We start from the raw sequence: 21,851 nt of genomic DNA on the forward strand, positions 1-21,851 counted from the left end.
CCTCACACGCACGCTCCCCCTAAAGCGTTGTCGGACCCTCACCTGGACCCTAAACCGTCCCCGTCCCCTACCCTAACCCTAGCCCGAACCCTAACCCTAACCCTTCCCCGAAGCCTGACACTCACCCGTCCCCTAATCCTAACACGTAGGCTCACACTAACCCGCGCCCTCACACGCACGCTCCCCCTAAAGCGTTGTCGGACCCTCACCTGGACCCTAAACCGTCCCCGTGCCCTAACCCTAAGCCTAGCCCGAAACCTAACGCTAACCCTTCCCCGAGCCTGACCCTCAACCGTCCCCTAATCCTAACCCGTAGGCTCACACTAACCCGCGCCCTCACACGCACGCTCCCCCTAAAGCGTTGTCGGACCCTCACCTGGACCCTAAACCGTCCCCGTCCCCTAACCCTAACCCTAGCCCGAACCCTAACCCTGACCCTTCCCCGAAGCCTGACCCTCACCCGTCCCCTAATCCTAACCCGTAGGCTCACACTAACCCGCGCCCTCACACGCACGCTCCCCCTAAAGCGTTGTCGGGCCCTCACCTGGACCCTAAACCGTCCCCGTCCCCTAACCCTAACCCTAGCCCGAACCCTAACCCTAACCCTTCCCCGAAGCCTGACCCTCACCCGTCCCGTAATCCTAACCCGTACGCTCACACTAACCCGCGCCCTCACACGCAGGCTCCCCCTAAAGCGTTGTCGGACCCTCACCTGGACCCTAAACCGTCCCCGTCCCCTAACCCTATCCCTAGCCCGAACCCTAACCCTAACCCTTCCCCGAAGCCTGACCCTCACCCGTCCCCTAATCCTAACCCGTACGCTCACACTAACCCGCGCCCTCACATGCGCGCTCCCCCTAAAGCGTTGTCGGACCCTCACCTGGACCCTAAACCGTCCCCGTCCCCTAACCCTAACCCTAGCCCGAACCCTAACACTAACCCTTCCCCGAAGCCTGACCCTCACCCGTCCCCTAATCCTAACCCGTACGCTCACACTAACCCGCGCCCTCACACGCACGCTCCCCCTAAAGTGTTGTCGGACCCTCACCTGGACCCTAAACCGTCCCCGTCCCCTAACCCTAACCCTAGCCTGAACCCTAACCCTGACCCTTCCCCGAAGCCTGACCGTCACCCGTCCCCTAATCCTAACACGTAGGCTCACACTAACCCGCGCCCTCACACGCACGCTCCCCCTAAAGCGTTGTCGGACCCTCACCTGGACCCTAAACCGTCCCCATTCCCTAACCCTAACCCTAGCCCGAACCCTAACCCTGACCCTTCCTCGAAGTCTGACCCTCACCCGTCCCCTAATCCTAACCCGTAGGCTCACACTAACCCGCGCCCTCACACGCACGCTCCCCCTAAAGCGTTGTCGGGCCCTCACCTGGACCCTAAACCGTCCCCGTCCCCTAACCCTAACCCTAGCCCGAACCCTAAACCTAACCCTTCCCCGAAACCTGACCCTCACCCGTCCCGTAATCCTAACCCGTACGCTCACACTAACCCACGCCCTCACACGCAGGCTCCCCCTAAAGCGTTGTCGGACCCTCACCTGGACCCTAAACCGTCCCCGTCCCCTAACCCTATCCCTAGCCCGAACCCTAACCCTAAACCTTCCCCGAAGCCTGACCCTCACCCGTCCCCTAATCCTAACCCGTACGCTCACACTAACCCGCGCCCTCACATGCGCGCTCCCCCTAAAGCGTTGTCGGACCCTCACCTGGACCCTAAACCGTCCCCGTCCCCTAACCCTAACCCTAGCCCGAACCCTAACACTAACCCTTCCCCGAAGCCTGACCCTCACCCGTCCCCTAATCCTAACCCGTACGCTCACACTAACCCGCGCCCTCACACGCACGCTCCCCCTAAAGCGTTGTCGGACCCTCACCTGGACCCTAAACCGTCCCCGTCCCCTAACCCTAACCCTAGCCTGAACCCTAACCTTAACCCTTCCCCGAAGCCTGACCCTCACCCGTCCCCTAATCCTAACCCGTAGGCTCACACTAACCCGCGCCCTCACACGCACGCTCCCCCTAAAGCGTTGTCCGACCCTCCCCTGGACCCTAAACCGTCCCCGTCCCCTAACCCTAACCCTAGCCCGAACCCTAACCCTAATCCTTCCCCGAAGCCTGACCCTCACACGTCCCATAATCCTAACCCGTAGGCTCACACTAACCCGCGCCCTCACACGCACGCTCCCCCTAAAGCGTTGTCGGACCCTCACCTGGACCCTAAACCGTCCCCGTCCCCTAACACTAACCCTAGCACGAACCCTAACCCTAACCCTTCCCCGAAGACTGACCCTCACCCGTCCCCTAATCCTAACCCGTACGCTCACACTAACCCGCGCCCTCACATGCGCGCTCCCACTAAAGCGTTGTCGGACCCTCACCTGGACCCTAAACCGTCCCCATCCCCTAACCCTAACCCTAGCCCGAACCCTAACCCTGACCCTTCCCCGAAGCCTGACCGTCACCCGTCCCCTAATCCTAACACGTAGGCTCACACTAACCCGCGCCCTCACACGCACGCTCCCCCTAAAGCGTTGTCGGACCCTCACCTGGACCCTAAACCGTCCCCGTTCCCTAACTCTAACCCTACCCGAACCCTAACCCTGACCCTTCCTCGAAGTCTGACCCTCACCCGTCCCCTAATCCTAACCCGTAGGCTCACACTAACCCGCGCCCTCACACGCACGCTCCCCCTAAAGCGTTGTCGGACCCTCACCTGGACCCTAAACCGTCCCCGTCCCCTAACCCTAACCCTAGCCCGAACCCTAACCCTAACCCCTCCCCGAAGCCTGACCCTCACCCGTCCCCTAATCCTAACCCGTACGCTCACACTAACCCGCGCCCTCACACGCAGGCTCCCCCTAAAGCGTTGTCGGACCCTCACCTGGAACCTAAACCGTCCCCGTCCCCTAACCCTAACCCTAGCCCGAACCCTAACCCTAACCCTTCCCCGAAGCCTGACCCTCACCCGTCCCCTAATCCTAACCCGTACGCTCACACTAACCCGCGCCCTCACACGCACGCTCCCCCTAAGCGTTGTCGGACCCTCACCTGGACCCTAAACCGTCCCCGTCCCCTAACCCTAACCCTAGCCCGAACCCTAACCCTGACCCTTCTCCGAAGCCTGACCCTCACCCGTCCCCTAATCCTAACCCGTAGGCTCACACTAACCCGCGCCCTCACACGCGCGCTCCCCCTAAAGCGTTGTCGGACCCTCACCTGGACCCTAAACCGTCCCCGTCCCCTAACCCTAACCCTAGCCCGAACCCTAACCCTAACCCTTCCCCGAAACCAAACCCTCACCCATCCCCTAATCCTAACCCGTACGCTAACACTAACATGCGCCCTCACACGCACGCTCCCCCTAAAGCGTTGTCGGACCCTCACCTGGACCCTAAACCGTCCCCGTGCCCTAACCCTAACCCTAGCCCAAACCCAAACCCTAACCCTTCCCCGAGCCTGACCCTCACCCGTCCCCTAATCCTAACCCGTAGGCTCACACTAACCCGCGCCCTCAAACGCACGCTCCCCCTAAAGCGTTGTCGGACCCTCACCTGGACCCTAAACCGTCCCCGTCCCCTAACCCTAACCCTAGCCCGAACCCTAACCCTAACCCTTCCCCGAAGCCTGACCCTCACCCATCCCCTAATCCTAACCCGTAGGCTCACACTAACCCGCGCCCTCACACGCACGCTCCCCCTAAAGCGTTGTCGGACCCTCACCTTGATCCTAAACCGTCCCCGTCCCCTAACCCTAACCCTAGCCCGAACCCTAACCCTAACCCTTCCCCGAAGCCTGACCTTCACCCGTCCCCTAATCCTAACCCGTACGCAAACACTAACCCGCGCCCTCACACGCACGCTCTCCCTAAAGCGTTGTCGGACCCTCACCTGGACCCTAAACCGTCCCCGTCCCCTAACCCTAACCCTAGTCCGAACACTAACCCAAACCCTTCCCCGAAGCCTGACCCTCACCCGTCCCCTAATCCTAACCCGTAGGCTCACACTAACCCGCGCCCTCACACGCACGCTCCCCCTAAAGTGTTGTCGGACCCTCACCTGGACCCTAAACCGTCCCCGTCCCCTAACCCTAACCCTAGCCCGAACCCTAACCCTAACCCTTCCCCGAAGTCTGACCCTCACCCGTCCCCTAATCCTAACCCGTACGCTCAAACTAACCCGCGCCCTCACACGCGCGCTCCCCCTAAAGCGTTGTCGGACCCTCACCTGGACCCTAAACCGTCCCCGTCCCCTAACCCTAACCCTAGCCCGAACCCTAACCCTAACCCTTCCCCGAAGCCTGACCCTCACCCGTCCCCTAATCCTAACCGTAGGCTCACACTAACCCGCGCCCTCACACGCACGCTCCCGCTAAAGCGTTGTCCGACCCTCACCTGGACCCTAAACCGTCCCCGTCCCCTAACCCTAGCCCGAACCCTAACCCTAACCCTTCCCCGAATCCTCATCCTCACCCGTCCCCTAATCCAAACCCGTACGCTCACACTAACCCGCGCCCTCACACGCGCGCTCCCACTAAAGCGTTGTCGGACCCTCATCTGGACCCTAAACCGTCCCGGTCCCCTAACACTAACCCTAGCCCGAACCCTAACCCTGACCCTTCCCCGAAGCCTGACCGTCACCCGTCCCCTAATCCTAACCCGTAGGCGCACACTAACGCGCGCCCTCACACGCACGCTCCCCCTAAAGCGTTGTCGGACCCTCACCTGGACCCTAAACCGTCCCCGTCCCCGAACCCTAACCCTAGCCCGAAACCTAACCCTAACCCTTCCCCGAAGCCTGACCCTCACCCGTCCCCTAATCCTAACCCGTAGGCTCACACTAACCCGCGCCCTCACACGCAGGCTCCCCCTAAAGCGTTGTCGGACCCTCACCTGGACCCTAAACCGTCCCCGTCCCCTAACCCTAACCCTAGCCCGAACCCTAACCCTGAAACTTCCCCGAAGCCTGACCCTCACCCGTACCCTAATCCTAACCCCTAGGCTCACACTAACCCGCGCCCTCACACGCACGCTCCCCCTAAAGCGTTGTCGGACCCTCACCTGGACCCTAAACCGTCCCCGTCCCCTAACCCTAACCCTAGCCCGAACCCTCACCCTAAACCTTCCCCGAAGCCTGACCATCACCCGTCCCCTAATCCTAACCCGTAGGCTCACACTAACCCGCGCCCTCACACGCACGCTCCCCCTAAAGCATTTTCGGACCCTCACCTGGACCCTAAACCGTCCCCGTCCCCTAACCCTAACAGTAGCCCGAACCCTAACCCTGAGCCTTCGCCGAAGCCTGACCCTCACCCGTCCCCTAATCCTAACCCGTAGGCTCACACTAACCCGCGCCCTCACACGCACGCTCCCCCTAAAGCGTTGTCGGACCCTCACCTGGACCCTAAACCGTCCCCGTCCCCTAACCCTAACCCTAGCCCGAAACCTAACCCTAACACTTCCCCGAAGCCTGACCCACACCCATCCCCTAATCCTAACCCGTACGCTAACACTAACCTGCGCCCTCACACGCACGCTCCCCCTAAAGCGTTGTCGGACCCTCACCTGGACCCTAAACCGTCCCCGTCCCGTCCCCTAACCCTAGCCCGAACCCTAACCCTAACCCTTCCCCGAAGCCTGACCCTCACCCGTCCCCTAATCCTAACCCATAGGCTCACACTAACCCACGCCCTCACACGCACGCTCCCCCTAAAGCGTTGTCGGACCCTCACCTGGACCCTAAACCGTCCCCGTCCCCTAACCCTAACCCTAGCCCGAACCCTAACCCTAAACCTTCCCCGAAGCCTGACCCTCACCCGTCCCCTAATCCTAACCCGTAGGCTCACACTAACCCGCGCCCTCACACGCACGCTCCCCCTAAAGCGTTGTCGGACCCTCACCTGGACCCTAAACCGTCCCCGTGCCCTAACCCTAACCCTAGCCCGAACCCTAACCCTGACCCTTCCCCGAATCCTGACCCTCACCCGTCCCCTAATCCTAACCCGTAGGCTCACACTAACCCGCGCCCTCACACGCACGCTCCCCCTAAAGCGTTGTCGGACCCTCACCCCACCCTAAACCGTCCCCGTGCCCTAACACTAACCCTAGCCCGAACCCTAACCCTAATCCTTCCCCGAAGCCTGACCCTCACACGTCCCCTAATCCTAACCCGTAGGCTCACACTAACCCACGCCGTCACACGCACGCTCCCCCTAAAGCGTTGTCGGACCCTCACCTGGACCCTAAACCGTCCCCGTCCCCTAACCCTAACCCTAGCCCTATCCCTAACCCTAAGCCTTCCCCGAAGCCTGACCCTCACCCGTCCCCTAATCCTAACCCGTACGCTAACACTAACCCGCGCCCTCACATGCAGGCTCCCCCTAAAGCGTTGTCGGACCCTCACCTGGACCCTAAACCGTCCCCGTCCCCTAACCCTAACCCTAGCCCTAACCCTAACCGTAAGCCTTCCCCGAAGCCTGAGCCTCACCCGTCCCCTAATCCTAACCCGTACGCTAACACTAACCCGCGCCCTCACACGCAGCCTCCCCCTAAAGCGTTGTCGGACCCTCACCTGGACCCTAAACCGTCCCCGTCCCCTAACCCTAACCCAAGCCCGAACCCTAACCCTAACCCTTCCCCGAAGCCTGACCCTCACCCGTCCCCTAATCCTAACCCGTACGCTCACACTAACCCGCGCCCTCACACGCAGGCTCCCCCTAAAGCGTTGTCGGACCCTCACCTGGACCCTAAACCGTCCCCGTCCCCTAACCCTAACCCTAGCCCGAAACCTAACCCTAACCCTTCCCCGAAGCCTGACCCTCACCCGTCTCCTAATCCTAACCCGTAGGCTCACACTAACCCGCGCCCTCACACGCACGCTCCCCCTAAAGCGTTGTCGGACCCTCACCTGGACCCTAAACCGTCCCCGTCCCCTAACCCTAACCCTAGTCCGAACCCTAACCCTGAACCTTCCCCGAAGCCTGACCCTCACCCGTCCCCTAATCCTAACCCGTAGGCTCACACTAACCCGCGCCCTCACACCCACGCTCCCCCTAAAGCGTTGTTGGACCCTCACCTGGACCCTAAACCGTCCCCGTCAACTAACCCTAACCCTAGCCCGAACCCTAACACTGACCCTTCCCCGAAGTCTGACCCTCACCCGTTCCCTAATCCTAACCCGTAGGCTCACACTAACCCGCGCCCTCACACGCACGCTCCCCCTAAAGCGTTGTCGGACCCTCACCTGGACCCTAAACCGTCCCCGTCCCCTAACCCTAACCCTAGCCCGAACCCTAACCCTAACACTTCCCCGAAGCCTGACCCTCACCCGTCCCCTAATCCTAACCCGTAGGCTCACACTAACCCGCGCCCTCACACGCACGCTCCCCCTAAAGCGTTGTCGGACCCTCACCTGGACCCTAAACCGTCCCCGTCCCCTAACCCTAACCCTAGCCCGAACCCTAACCCTAACCCTTCCCCGAAGTCTGACCCTCACCTGTCCCCTAATCCTAACCCGTACGCTCACACTAAACCGTGCCCTCACACGCGCGCTCCCCCTAAAGCGTTGTCGGACCCTCACCTGGACCCTAAACCGTCCCCGTCCCCTAACCCTAACCCTAGCCCGAACCCTAACCCTAACCCTTCCCCGAAGCCTGACCCTCACCCGTCCCCTAATCCTAACCCGTAGGCTCACACTAACCCGCGCCCTCACACGCACGCTCCCCCTAAAGCGTTTTCGGACCCTCACCTGGACCCTAAACCGTTCCCGTCCCCTAACCCTAACCCTAGCCCGAACCCTAACCCTAACCCTTCCCCGAAGCCTGACCCTCACCCGTCCCCTAATCCTAACCCGTAGGCTCACACTAACCCGCGCCCTCACACGCAGGCTCCCCCTAAAGCGTTGTCGGACCCTCACCTGGACCCTAAACCGTCCCCGTCCCCTAACCCTAACCCTAGCCCGAACCCTAACCCTAACCCTTCCCCGAAGCCTGACCCTCACCCGTCCCCTAATCCTAAACCGTAGGCTCACACTATCCCGCTCCCTCACACGCACGCTCCCCCTAAAGCGTTGTCGGACCCTCACCTGGACCCTAAACCGTCCCCGTCCCCTAACCGTAACCCTAGCCCGAACCCTAACCCTGACCCTTCCCCGAAGCCTGACCCTCACCCGTCCCCTAATCCTAACCCGTAGGCTCACACTAACCCGCGCCCTCACACGCACGCTCCCCCTAAAGCGTTGTCGGACCCTCACCTTGACCCTAAACCGTCCCCGTCCCCTAACCCTAACCCTAGCCCGAACCCTAACCCTAACCCTTCCCCGAAGCCTGACCCTCACCCGTCCCCTAATCCTAACCCGTACGCTCACACTAACCCGCGCCCTCACACGCACGCTCCCCCTAAAGCGTTGTCGGACCCTCACCTGGACCCTAAACCGTCCCCGTCCCTTAACCCTAACCCTAGCCCGAACCCTAACCCTAACCCTTCCCCGAAGTCTGACCCTCACCCGTCCCCTAATCCTAACCCGTACGCTCACACTAACCCGCGCCCTCACATGCGCGCTCCCCCTAAAGCGTTGTCGGACCCTCACCTGGACCCTAAACCGTCCCCGTCCCCTAACCCTAACCCTAGCCCGAACCCTAACCCTAACCCTTCCCCGAAGCCTGACCCTCACCCGTCCCCTAATCCTAACCCGTACGCTCACACTAACCCGCGCCCTCACACGCACGCTCCCCCTAAAGCGTTGTCGGACCCTCACCTGGACCCTAAACCGTCCCCGTCCCCTAACCCTAACCCTAGCCCGAACCCTAACCCTAACCCTTCCCCGAAGCCTGACCCTCACCCGTCCCCTAATCCTAACCCGTAGGCTCACACTAACAGGCGCCCTCACACGCACGCTCCCCCTAAAGCGTTGTCCGACCCTCCCCTGGACCCTAAACCGTCCCCGTCCCCTAACCCTAACCCTAGCCCGAAACCTAACCCTAATCCTTCCCCGAAGCCTGACCCTCACACGTCCCATAATCCTAACCCGTAGGCTCACACTAACCCGCGCCCTCACACGCACGCTCCCCCTAAAGCGTTGGTGGACCCTCACCTGGACCCTAAACCGTCCCCGTCCCCTAACACTAACCCTAGCCCGAACCCTAACCCTAACCCTTCCCCGAAGCCTGACCCTCACTCGTCCCCTAATCCTAACCCGTACGCTCACACTAACCCGCGCCCTCACACGCGCGCTCCCACTAAAGCGTTGTCGGACCCTCACCTGGACCCTAAACCGTCCCCATCCCCTAACCCTAACCCTAGCCCGAACCCTAACCCTGACCCTTCCCCGAAGCCTGACCGTCACCCGTCCCCTAATCCTAACACGTAGGCTCACACTAACCCGCGCCCTCACACGCACGCTCCCCCTAAAGCGTTGTCGGACCCTCACCTGGACCCTAAACCGTCCCCATTCCCTAACCCTAACCCTAGCCCGAACCGTAACCCTGACTCTTCCTCGAAGTCTGACCCTCACCCGTCCCCTAATCCTAACCCGTAGGCTCACACTAACCCGCGCCCTCACACGCACGCTCCCCCTAAAGCGTTGACGGGCCCTCACCTGGACCCTAAACCGTCCCCGTCCCCTAACCCTAACCCTAGCCCGAACCCTAACCCTAACCCTTCCCCGAAGTCTGACCCTCACCCGTCCCCTAATCCTAACCCGTACGCTCACACTAACCCGCGCCCTCACACGCACGCTCCCCCTAAAGCGTTGTCGGACCCTCACCTGGACCCTAAACCGTCCCCGTCCCCTAACCCTATCCCTAGCCCGAACCCTAACCCTAAACCTTCCCCGAAGCCTGACCCTCACCCGTCCCCTAATCCTAACCCGTACGCTAACACTAACCCGCGCCATCACACGCAGGCTCCCCCTAAAGCGTTGTCGGACCCTCACCTGGACCCTAAACCGTCCCCGTCCCCTAACCCTAACCCTAGCCCTAACCCTAACCGTAAGCCTTCCCCGAAGCCTGACCCTCACCCGTCCCCTAATCCTAACCCGTACGCTAACACTAACCCGCGCCCTCACACGCAGCCTCCCCCTAAAGCGTTGTCGGACCCTCACCTGGACCCTAAACCGTCCCCGTCCCCTAACCCTAACCCAAGCCCGAACCCTAACCCTAACCCTTCCCCGAAGCCTGACCCTCACCCGTCCCCTAATCCTAACCCGTACGCTCACACTAACCCGCGCCCTCACACGCAGCCTCCCCCTAAAGCGTTGTCGGACCCTCACCTGGACCCTAAACCGTCCCCGTCCCCTAACCCTAACCCTAGCCCGAACCCTAACCCTAACCCTTCCCCGAAGCCTGACCCTCACCCGTCACCTAATCCTAACCCGTAGGCTCACACTAACCCGCGCCCTCACACGCACGCTCCCCCTAAAGCGTTGTCGGACCCTCACCTGGACCCTAAACCGTCCCCGTCCCCTAACCCTAACCCTAGACCGAACCCTAACCCTGAACCTTCCCCGAAGCCTGACCCTCACCCGTCCCCTAATCCTAACCCGTAGGCTCACACTAACCCGCGCCCTCACACCCACGCTCCCCCTAAAGCGTTGTTGGACCCTCACCTGGACCCTAAACCGTCCCCGTTTACTAACCCTAACCCTAGCCCGAACCCTAACACTGACCCTTCCCCGAAGTCTGACCCTCACCCGTCCCCTAATCCTAACCCGTAGGCTCACACTAACCCGCGCCCTCACACGCACGCTCCCCCTAAAGCGTTGTCGGACCCTCACCTGGACCCTAAACCGTCCCCGTCCCCTAACCCTAACCCTAGCCCGAACCCTAACCCTAACTCTTCCCCGAAGCCTGACCCTCACCCGTCCCCTAATCCTAACCCGTAGGCTCACACTAACCCGCGCCCTCACACGCACGCTCCCCCTAAAGCGTTGTCGGACCCTCACCTGGACCCTAAACCGTCCCCGTCCCCTAACCCAACCCTAGCCCGAACCCTAACCCTAACCCTTCCCCGAAGTCTGACCCTCACCCGTCCCCTAATCCTAACCCGTACGCTCACACTAACCCGTGCCCTCACACGAGCGCTCCCCCTAAAGCGTTGTCGGACCCTCACCTGGACCCTAAACCGTCCCCGTCCCCTAAGCCTAACCCTAGCCCGAACCCTAACCCTAACCCTTCCCCGAAGCCTGACCCTCACCCGTCCCCTAATCCTAACCCGTAGGCTCACACTAACCCGCGCCCTCACACGCACGCTCCCCCTAAAGCGTTGTCGGACCCTCACCTGGACCCTAAACCGTCCCCGTGCCCTAACCCTAACCCTAGCCCGAACCCTAACCCTAACACTTCCCCGAAGCCTGACCCTCACCCGTCCCCTAATCCTAACCCGTAGGCTCACACTAACCCGCGCCCTCACACGCAGGCTCCCCCTAAAGCGTTGTCGGACCCTCACCTGGACCCTAAACCGTCCCCGTCCCCTAACCCTAACCCTAGCCCGAACTCTAACCCTAACCCTTTCCCGAAGCCTGACCCTCACCCGTCCCCTAATCCTAACCCGTAGGCTCACACTATCCCGCGCCCTCACACGCACGCTCCCCCTAAAGCGTTATCGGACCCTCACCTGGACCCTAAACCGTCCCCGTCCCCTAACCGTAACCCTAGCCCGTACCCTAACCCTGACACTTCCCCGAAGCCTGACCCTCACCCGTCCCCTAATCCTAACCCGTAGGCTCACACTAACCCGCGCCCTCACACGCACGCTCCCCCTAAAGCGTTGTCGGACCCTCACCTGGACCCTAAACCGTCCCCGTCCCTTAACCCTAACCCTAGCCCGAACCCTAACCCTAACCCTTCCCCGAAGTGTGACCCTCACCCGTCCCCTAATCCTAACCCGTACGCTCACACTAACCCGCGCCCTCACATGCGCGCTCCCCCTAAAGCGTTGTCGGACCCTCACCTGGACCCTAAACCGTCCCCGTCCCCTAAACCTAACCCTAGCCCGAACCCTAACACTAACCCTTCCCCGAAGCCTGACCCTCACCCGTCCCCTAATCCTAACCCGTACGCTCACACTAACCCGCGCCCTCACACGCACGCTCCCCCTAAAGCGTTGTCGGACCCTCACCTGGACCCTAAACCGTCCCGTCCCCTAACCCTAACCCTAGCCTGAACCCTAACCCTAACCCTTCCCCGAAGCCTGACCCTCACCCGTCCCCTAATCCTAACCCGTAGGCTCACACTAACCCGCGCCCTCACACGCACGCTCCCCCTAAAGCGTTGTCCGACCCTCCCCTGGACCCTAAACCGTCCCCGTCCCCTAACCCTAACCCTAGCCCGAAACCTAACCCTAATCCTTCCCCGAAGCCTGACCCTCACACGTGCCATAATCCTAACCCGTAGGCTCACACTAACCCGCGCCCTCACACGCACGCTCCCCCTAAAGCGTTGTCGGGCCCTCACCTGGACCCTAAACCGTCCCCGTCCCCTAACCCTAACCCTAGCCCGAACCCTAACCCAACCCTTCCCCGAAGCCTGACCCTCACCCGTCCCCTAATCCTAACCCGTACGCTCACACTAACCCGCGCCCTCACACGCACGCTCCCCCTAAAGCGTTGTCGGACCCTCACCTGGACCCTAAACCGTCCCCGTCCCCTAACCCTAACCCTAGCCCGAACCCTAACACTAACCCTTCCCCGAAGCCTGTCCCTCACCCGTCCCCTAATCCTAACCCGTACGCTCACACTAACCCGCGCCCTCACACGCACGCTCCCCCTAAAGCGTTGTCGGACCCTCACCTGGACCCTAAACCGTCCCCGTCCCCTAACCCTAACCCTAGCCTGAACCCTAACCCTAACCCTTCCCCGAAGCCTGACACTCACCCGTCCCCTAATCCTAACCCGTAGGCTCACACTAACCCGCGCCCTCACACGCACGCTCCCCCTAAAGCGTTGTCAGACCCTCACCTGGACCCTAAACCGTACCCGTGCCCTAACCCTAACCCTAGCCCGAACCCTAACCCTGACCCTTTCCCGAAGCCTGACCCTCACACGTCCCCTAATCCTAACCCGTAGGCTCACACTAACCCGCGCCCTCACACGCACGCTCCCCCTAAAGCGTTGTCCGACCCTCCCCTGGACCCTAAACCGTCCCCGTCCCCTAACCCTAACCCTAGCCCGAACACTAACCCTAATCCTTCCCCGAAGCCTGACCCTCACACGTCCCATAATCCTAACCCGTAGGCTCACACTAACCCGCGCCCTCACACGCACGCTCCCCCTAAAGCGTTGTCGGACCCTCACCTGGACCCTAAACCGTCCCCGTCCCCTAACCCTAACCCTAGCCCGAACCCTAACCCTAACCCTTCCCCGAAGCCTGACCCTCACCCGTCCCCTAATCCTAACCCGTACGCTCACACTAACCCGCGCCCTCACACGCAGGCTCCCCCTAAAGCGTTGTCGGACCCTCACCTGGGCCCTAAACCGTCCCCGTCCCCTAACCCTAACCCTAGCCCGAACCCTAACCCTAACCCTTCCCGAAGCCTGACCCTCACCCGTCCCCTAATCCTAACCCGTACGCTCACACTAACCCGCGCCCTCACACGCACGCTCCCCCTAAAGCGTTGTCGGACCCTCACCTGAGCCCTAAACCGTCCCCGTCCCCTAACCCTAACCCTAGCCCGAACCCTAACCCTGACCCTTCTCCGAAGCCTGACCCTCACCCGTCCCCTAATCCTAACCCGTAGGCTCACACTAACCCGCGCCCTCACACGCGCGCTCCCCCTAAAGCGTTGTCGGACCCTCATCTGGACCCTAAACCGTCCCCGTCCCCTAAACCTAACCCTAGCCCAAACCCTAACCCTAACCCTTCCCCGAAACCTAACCCTCACCCATCCCCTAATCCTAACCCGTACGCTAACACTAACATGCGCCCTCACACGCACGCTCCCCCTAAAGCGTTGTCGGACCCTCACCTGGACCCTAAGCCGTCCCCGTGCCCTAACCCTAACCCTAGCCCGAACCCTAACCCTAACCCTTCCCCGAGCCTGACCCTCACCCGTCCCCTAATCCTAACCCGTAGGCTCACACTAACCCGCGCCCTCAAACGCACGCTCCCCCTAAAGCGTTGTCGGACCCTCACCTGGACCCTAAACCGTCCCCGTCCCCTAACCCTAACCCTAGCCCGAACCCTAACCCTAACCCTTCCCCGAAGCCTGACCCTCACCCGTCCCCTAATCCTAACCCGTAGGCTCACACTAACCCACGCCCTCACACGCACGCTCCCCCTAAAGCGTTGTCGGACCCTCACCTTGATCCTAAACCGTCCCCGTCCCCTAACACTAACCCTAGCCCGAACCCTAACCCTAACCCTTCCCCGAAGCCTGACCTTCACCCGTCCCCTAATCCTAACCCGAACGCAAAAACTAACCCGCGCCCTCACACGCACGCTCTACCTAAAGCGTTGTCGGACCCTCACCTGGACCCTAAACCGTCCCCGTCCCCTAACCCTAACCCTAGTCCGAACCCTAACCCAAACCCTTCCCCGAAGCCTGACCCTCACCCGTCCCCTAATCCTAACCCGTAGGCTCACACTAACCCGCGCCCTCACACGCACGCTCCCCCTAAAGTGTTGTCGGACCCTCCCCTGGACCCTAAACCGTCCCCGTCCCCTAACCCTAACCCTAGCCCGAACCCTAACCCTAACCCTTCCCCAAAGTCTGACCCTCACCCGTCCCCTAATCCTAACCCGTACGCTCAAAATAACCCGCGCCCTCACACGCGCGCTCCCCCTAAAGCGTTGTCGGACCCTCACCTGGACCCTAAACCGTCCCCGTCCCCTAACCCTAACCCTAGCCAGAACCCTAACCCTAACCCTTCCCCGAAGACTGACCCTCACCCGTCCCCTAATCCTAACCCGTACGCTCACACTAACCCGCGCCCTCACACGCACGCTCCCCCTAAAGCGTTGTCGGACCCTCACCTGGACCCTAAACCGTCCCCGTCCCCTAACCCTAACCCTAGCCTGAACCCTAACCCTAAACCTTCCCCGAAGCCTGACCCTCACCCGTCCCCTAATCCTAACCCGTAGGCTCACACTAACCCACGCCCTCACACGCACGCTCCCCATAAAGAGTTGTCGGACCCTCACCTGGACCCTAAACCGTCCCCGTGCCCTAACCCTAACCCTAGCCCGAACCCTAAACCTGACCCTTTCCCGAAGCCTGACCCTCACCCGTCCCCTAATCCTAACCGTAGGCTCACACTAACCCGCGCCCTCACACGCACGCTCCCCCTAAAGCGTTGTCCGACCCTCACCTGGACCCTAAACCGTCCCCGTCCCCTAACCCTAGCCCGAACCCTAACCCTAACCCTTCCCCGAAGCCTCACCCTCACCCGTCCCCTAATCCTAACCCGTACGCTCACACTAACCCGCGCCCTCACACGCGCGCTCCCACTAAAGCGTTGTCGGACCCTCATCTGGACCCTAAACCGTCCCGGTCCCCTAACACTAACCCTAGCCCGAACCCTAACCCTGACCCTTCCCCGAAGCCTGACCGTCACCCGTCCCCTAATCCTAACCCGTAGGCTCACACTAAAGCGCGCCCTCACACGCACGCTCCCCCTAAAGCGTTGTCGGACCCTCACCTGGACCCTAAACCGTCCCCGTCCCCGAACCCTAACCCTAGCCCGAAACCTAACCCTAACCCTTCCCCGAAGCCTGACCCTCACCCGTCCCCTAATCCTAACCCGTAGGCTCACACTAACCCGCGCCCTCACACGCAGGCTCCCCCTAAAGCGTTGTCGGACCCTCACCTGGACCCTAAACCGTCCCCGTCCCCTAACCCTAACCCTAGCCCGAACCCTAACCCTGACCCTTCCCCGAAGCCTGACCCTCACCCGTACCCTAATCCTAACCCGTAGGCTCACACTAACCCGCGCCCTCACACGCACGCTCCCCCTAAAGCGTTGTCGGACCCTCACCTGGACCCTAAACCGTCCCCGTCCCCTAACCCTAACCCTAGCCCGAACCCTCACCCTAAACCTTCCCCGAAGCCTGACCATCACCCGTCCCCTAATCCTAACCCGTAGGCTCACACTAACCCGCGCCCTCACACGCACCCTCCCCCTAAAGCATTTTCGGACCCTCACCTGGACCCTAAACCGTCCCCGTTCCCTAACCCTAACAGTAGCCCGAACCCTAACCCTGACCCTTCGCCGAAGCCTGACCCTCACCCGTCCCCTAATCCTAACCCGTAGGCTCACACTAACCCGCGCCCTCACACGCACGCTCCCCCTAAAGCGTTGTCGGACCCTCACCTGGACCCTAAACCGTCCCCGTCCCCTAACCCTAACCCTAGCCCGAAACCTAACCCTAACACTTCCCCGAAGCCTGACCCACACCCATCCCCTAATCCTAACCCGTACGCTAACACTAACCTGCGCCCTCACACGCACGCTCCCCCTAATGCGTTGTCGGACCCTCACCTGGACCCTAAACCGTCCCCGTCCCGTCCCCTAACCCTAGCCCGAACCCTAACCCTAACCCTTCCCCGAAGCCTGACCCTCACCCGTCCCCTAATCCTAACCCATAGGCTCACACTAACCCACGCCCTCACACGCACGCTCCCCCTAAAGCGTTGTCGGACCCTCACCTGGACCCTAAACCGTCCCCGTCCCCTAACCCTAACCCTAGCCCGAACCCTAACCCTAAATCTTCCCCGAAGCCTGACCCTCACCCGTCCCCTAATCCTAACCCGTAGGCTCACACTAACCCGCGCCCTCACACGCATGCTCCCCCTAAAGCGTTGTCGGACCCTCACCTGGACCCTAAACCGTCCTCGTGCCCTAACCCTAACCCTAGCCCGAACCCTAACCCTGACCCTTCCCCGAATCCTGACCCTCACCCGTCCCCTAATCCTAACCCGTAGGCTCACACTAACCCGCGCCCTCACACGCACGCTCCCCCTAAAGCGTTGTCGGACCCTCACCTGGACCCTAAACCGTCCCCGTCCCCTAACCCTAACCCTAGCCCGAACCCTAACCCTAATCCTTGCCCGAAGCCTGACCCTCACCCGTCCCCTAATCCTAAACCGTAGGCTCACACTAACCCGCGCCCTCACACGCACGCTCCCCCTAAAGCGTTGTCGGACCCTCACCTGAACCCTAAACCGTCCCCGTCCCCTAACCCTAACCCTAGCCCGAACCCTAACCCTGATCCTTCCCCGAAGTCTGACCCTCACCCGTCCCCTAATCCTAACCCGTACGCTCACACTAACCAGCGCCCTCACACGCGCGCTCCCACTAAAGCGTTGTCGGACCCTCACCTGGACCCTAAACCGTCCCCGTCCCCTAACCCTAACCCTAGCCCGAACCCTAACCCTGACCCTTCCCCGAAGCCTGACCGTCACCCGTCCCCTAATCCTAACCCGTAGGCTCACACTAACCCGCGCCCTCACACGCACGCTCCCCCTAAAGCGTTGTCGGACCCTCACCTGGACCCTAAACCGTCCCCGTGCCCTAACCCTAACCCTAGCCCGAACCCTAACCCTGACACTTTCCCGAAGCCTGACCCTCACCGGTCACCTAATCCTAACCCGTACGCTCACACTAACCCGCGCCCTCACACGCACGCTCCCCCTAAAGCGTTGTCGGACCCTCACCCCACCCTAAACCCTCCCCGTGCCCTAACACTAACCCTAGCCCGAACCCTAACCCTAATCCTTCCCCGAAGCCTGACCCTCACCCGTCCCCTAATCCTAACCCGTAGGCTCACACTAACCCACGCCCTCACACGCACGCTCCCCCTAAAGCATTGTCAGACCCTCACCTGGACCCTAAACCGTCCCCGTCCCCTAACCCTAACCCTAGCCCTAACCCTAACCCTAAGCCTTCCCCGAAGCCTGACCCTCACCCGTCCCCTAATCCTAACCCGTACGCTAACACTAACCCGCGCCCTCACACGCAGGCTCCCCCGAAAGCGCTGTCGGACCCTCACCTGGACCCTAAACCGTCCCCGTCCCCTAACCCTAACCCTAGCCCTAACCCTAACTGTAAGCCTTCCCCGAAGCCTGACCCTCACCCGTCCCCTAATCCTAACCCGTACGCTAACACTAACCCGCGCCCTCACACGCAGCCTCCCCCTAAAGCGTTGTCGGACCCTCACCTGGACCCTAAACCGTCCCCGTCCCCTAACCCTAACCCAAGCCCGAACCCTAACCCTAACTCTTCCCCGAAGCCTGACCCTCACCCGTCCCCTAATCCTAACCCGTACGCTCACACTAACCAGCGCCCTCACACGCAGGCTCCCCCTAAAGCGTTGTCGGACCCTCACCTGGACCCTAAACCGTCCCCGTCCCTTAACCTTAAACCTAGCCCGAACCCTAACCCTAACCCTTCCCCGAAGCCTGACCCTCACCCGTCACCTAATCCTAACCCGTAGGCTCACACTAACCCGCGCCCTCACACGCACGCTCCCCCTAAAGCGTTGTCGGACCCTCACCTGGACCCTAAACCGTCCCCGTCCCCTAACCCTAACCCTAGTCCGAACCCTAACCCTGAACCTTCCCCGAAGCCTGACCCTCACCCGTCCCCTAATCCTAACCCGTAGGCTCACACTAACCCGCGCCCTCACACCCACGCTCCCCCTAAAGCGTTGTTGGACCCTCACCTGGACCCTAAACCGTCCCCGTCAACTAACCCTAACCCTAGCCCGAACCCTAACACTGACCCTTCCCCGAAGTCTGACCCTCACCCGTCCCCTAATCCTAACCCGTAGGCTCACACTAACCCACGCCCTCACACGCACGCTCCCCCTAAAGCGTTGTCGGACCCTCATCTGGACCCTAAACCGTCCCCGTCCCCTAACCCTAACCCTAGCCCGAACCCTAAACCTAACTCTTCCCCGAAGCCTGACCCTCACCCGTCCCCTAATCCTAACCCGTAGGCTCACACTAACCGGCGCCCTCACACGCACGCTCCCCCTAAAGCGTTGTCAGACCCTCACCTGGACCCTAAAACGTCCCCGTCCCCTAACCCTAACCCTAGCCCGAACCCTAACCCTAAACCTTCCCCGAAGTCTGACCCTCATCCGTCCCCTAATCCTAACCCGTACGCTCACACTAACCCGTGCCCTCACACGCGCGCTCCCCCTAAAGCGTTGTCGGACCCTCACCTGGACCCTAAACCGTCCCCGTCCCCTAACCCTAACCCTAGCCCGAACCCTAACCCTAACCCTTCCCCGAAGCCTGACCCTCACCCGTCCCCTAATCCTAACCCGTAGGCTCACACTAACCCGCGCCCTCACACGCACGCTCCCCCTAAAGCGTTGTCGGACCCTCACCTGGACCCTAAACCGTCCCCGTGCCCTAACCCTAACCCTAGCCCGAACGCTAACCCTGACCCTTTCCCGAAGCCTGACCCTCACCGGTCACCTAATCCTAACCCGTACGCTCACACTAACCCGCGCCCTCACACGCACGCTCCCCCTAAAGCGTTGTCGGACCCTCACCCCACCCTAAACCGTCCCCGTGCCCTAACACTAACCCTAGCCCGAACCCAAAGCCTAATCCTTCCCCGAAGCCTGACCCTCACCCGTCCCCTAATCCTAACCCGTAGGCTCACACTAACCCACGCCCTCACACGCACGCTCCCCCTAAAGCGTTGTCGGACCCTCACCTGGACCCTAAACCGTCCCCGTCCCCTAACCCTAACCCTAGCCTTAACCCTAACCCTAAGCCTTCCCCGAAGCCTGACCCTCACCCGTCCCCTAATCCTAACCCGTACGCTAACACTAACCCGCGCCCTCACACGCAGGCTCCCCCTAAAGCGTTGTCGGACCCTCACCTGGACCCTAAACCGTCCCCGTCCCCTAACCCTAACCCTAGCCCTAACCCTAACCGTAAGCCTTCCCCGAAGCCTGACCCTCACCCGTCCCCTAATCCTAACCCGTACGCTAACACTAACCCGCGCCCTCACACGCAGCCAGCCCCTAAAGCGTTGTCGGACCCTCACCTGGACCCTAAACCGTCCCCGTCCCCTAACCCTAACCCTAGCCCGAACCCTAACCCTAACCCTTCCCCGAAGCCTGACCCTCACCCGTCCCCTAATCCTAACCCGTACGCTCACACTAACCCACGCCCTCACATGCAGGCTCCCCCTAAAGCGTTGTCGGACCCTCACCTGGACCCTAAACCGTCCCCGTCCCCTAACCCTAACCCTAGCCCGAACCCTAACCCTAACCCTTCCCCGAAGCCTGACCCTCACCCGTCCCCTAATCCTAACCCGTAGGCTCACACTAACCCGCGCCCTCACACGCACGCTCCCCCTAAAGCGTTGTCGGACCCTCACCTGGACCCTAAACCGTCCCCGTCCCCTAACCCTAACCCTAGCCCGAACACTAACCCTGAACCTTCCCCGAAGCCTGACCCTCACCCGTCCCCTAATCCTAACCCGTAGGCTCACAATAACCCGTGCCCTCACACGCACGCTCCCCCTAAAGCGTTGTCGGACCCTCACCTGGACCCTAAACCGTCCCCGTCCCCTAACCCTAACCCTAGCCCGAACCCTAACCCTAACCCTTCCCCGAAGCCTGACCCTCACCCGTCCCCTAATCCTAACCCGTAGGCTCACACTAACCCGCGCCCTCACACGCGCGCTCCCCCTAAAGCGTTGTCGGACCCTCACCTGGACCCTAAACCGTCCCCGTCCCCTAACCCTAACCCTAGCCCGAACCCTAACCCTAAATCTTCCCTGAAGTCTGAGCCTCACCCGTCCCCTAATCCTAACCCGTACGCTCACACTCACCCGTGCCCTCACACGCGCGCTCCCCCTAAAGCGTTGTCGGACTCTCACCTGGACCCTAAACCGTCCCCGTCCCCTAACCCTAACCCTAGCCCGAACCCTAACCCTAACCCTTCCCAGAAGCCTGACCCTCACCCGTCCCCTAATCCTAACCCGTACGCTCACACTAACCCGCGCCCTCACACGCACGCTCCCCCTAAAGCGTTGTCGGACCCTCACCTGGACCCTAAACCGTCCCCGTCCCCTAACCCTAACCCTAGCCTGAATCCTAACCCTAAACCTTCCCCGAAGCCTGACCCTCACCCTTCCCCTAATCCTAACCCGTAGGCTCACACTAACCCGCGCCCTCACACGCACGCTCCCCCTAAAGCGTTGTCGGACCCTCACCTGGACCCTAAACCGTCCCCGTGCCCTAACCCTAACCCTAGCCCGAACCCTAACCCTGACCCTTTCCCGAAGCCTGACCCTCACCCGTCCCCTAATCCTAACCCGTAGGCTCACACTAACCCGCGCCCTCACACGCACGCTCCCCCTAAAGCGTTGTCCGACCCTCACCTGGACCCTAAACCGTCCCCGTCCCCTAACCCTAACCCTAGCCCTAACCCTAATCCTAAGCCTTCCCCGAAGCCTGACCCTCACCCGTCCCCTAATCCTAATACGTACGCTAACACTAACCCGCGCCCTCACACGCAGGCTCCCCCTCAAGCGTTGTCGGACCCTCACCTGGACCCTAAACCGTCCCCGTCCCCTAACCCTAACCCTAGCCCGAACCCTAACCCTAACCCTTCCCCGAAGCCTGACCCTCACCCGTCCCCTAATCCTAACCCGTAGGCTCACACTAACCCGCGCCCTCACACGCACGCTCCCCCTAAAGCGTTGTCGGACCCTCACCTGGACCCTAAACCGTCCCCGTACCCTAACCCTAACCCTAGCCCGAACCCTAACCCTAACCCTTCCCCGAAGCATGACCCTCACACGTCCCCTAATCCTAACCCGTAGGCTCACACTGTCCCGCGCCCTCACACGCACGCTCCCCCTAAAGCGTTGTCGGACCCTC

This window comes from Lagenorhynchus albirostris, chromosome 15, assembly GCF_949774975.1.
Source record: "Lagenorhynchus albirostris chromosome 15, mLagAlb1.1, whole genome shotgun sequence".
NCBI lineage: Eukaryota > Metazoa > Chordata > Mammalia > Artiodactyla > Delphinidae > Lagenorhynchus > Lagenorhynchus albirostris.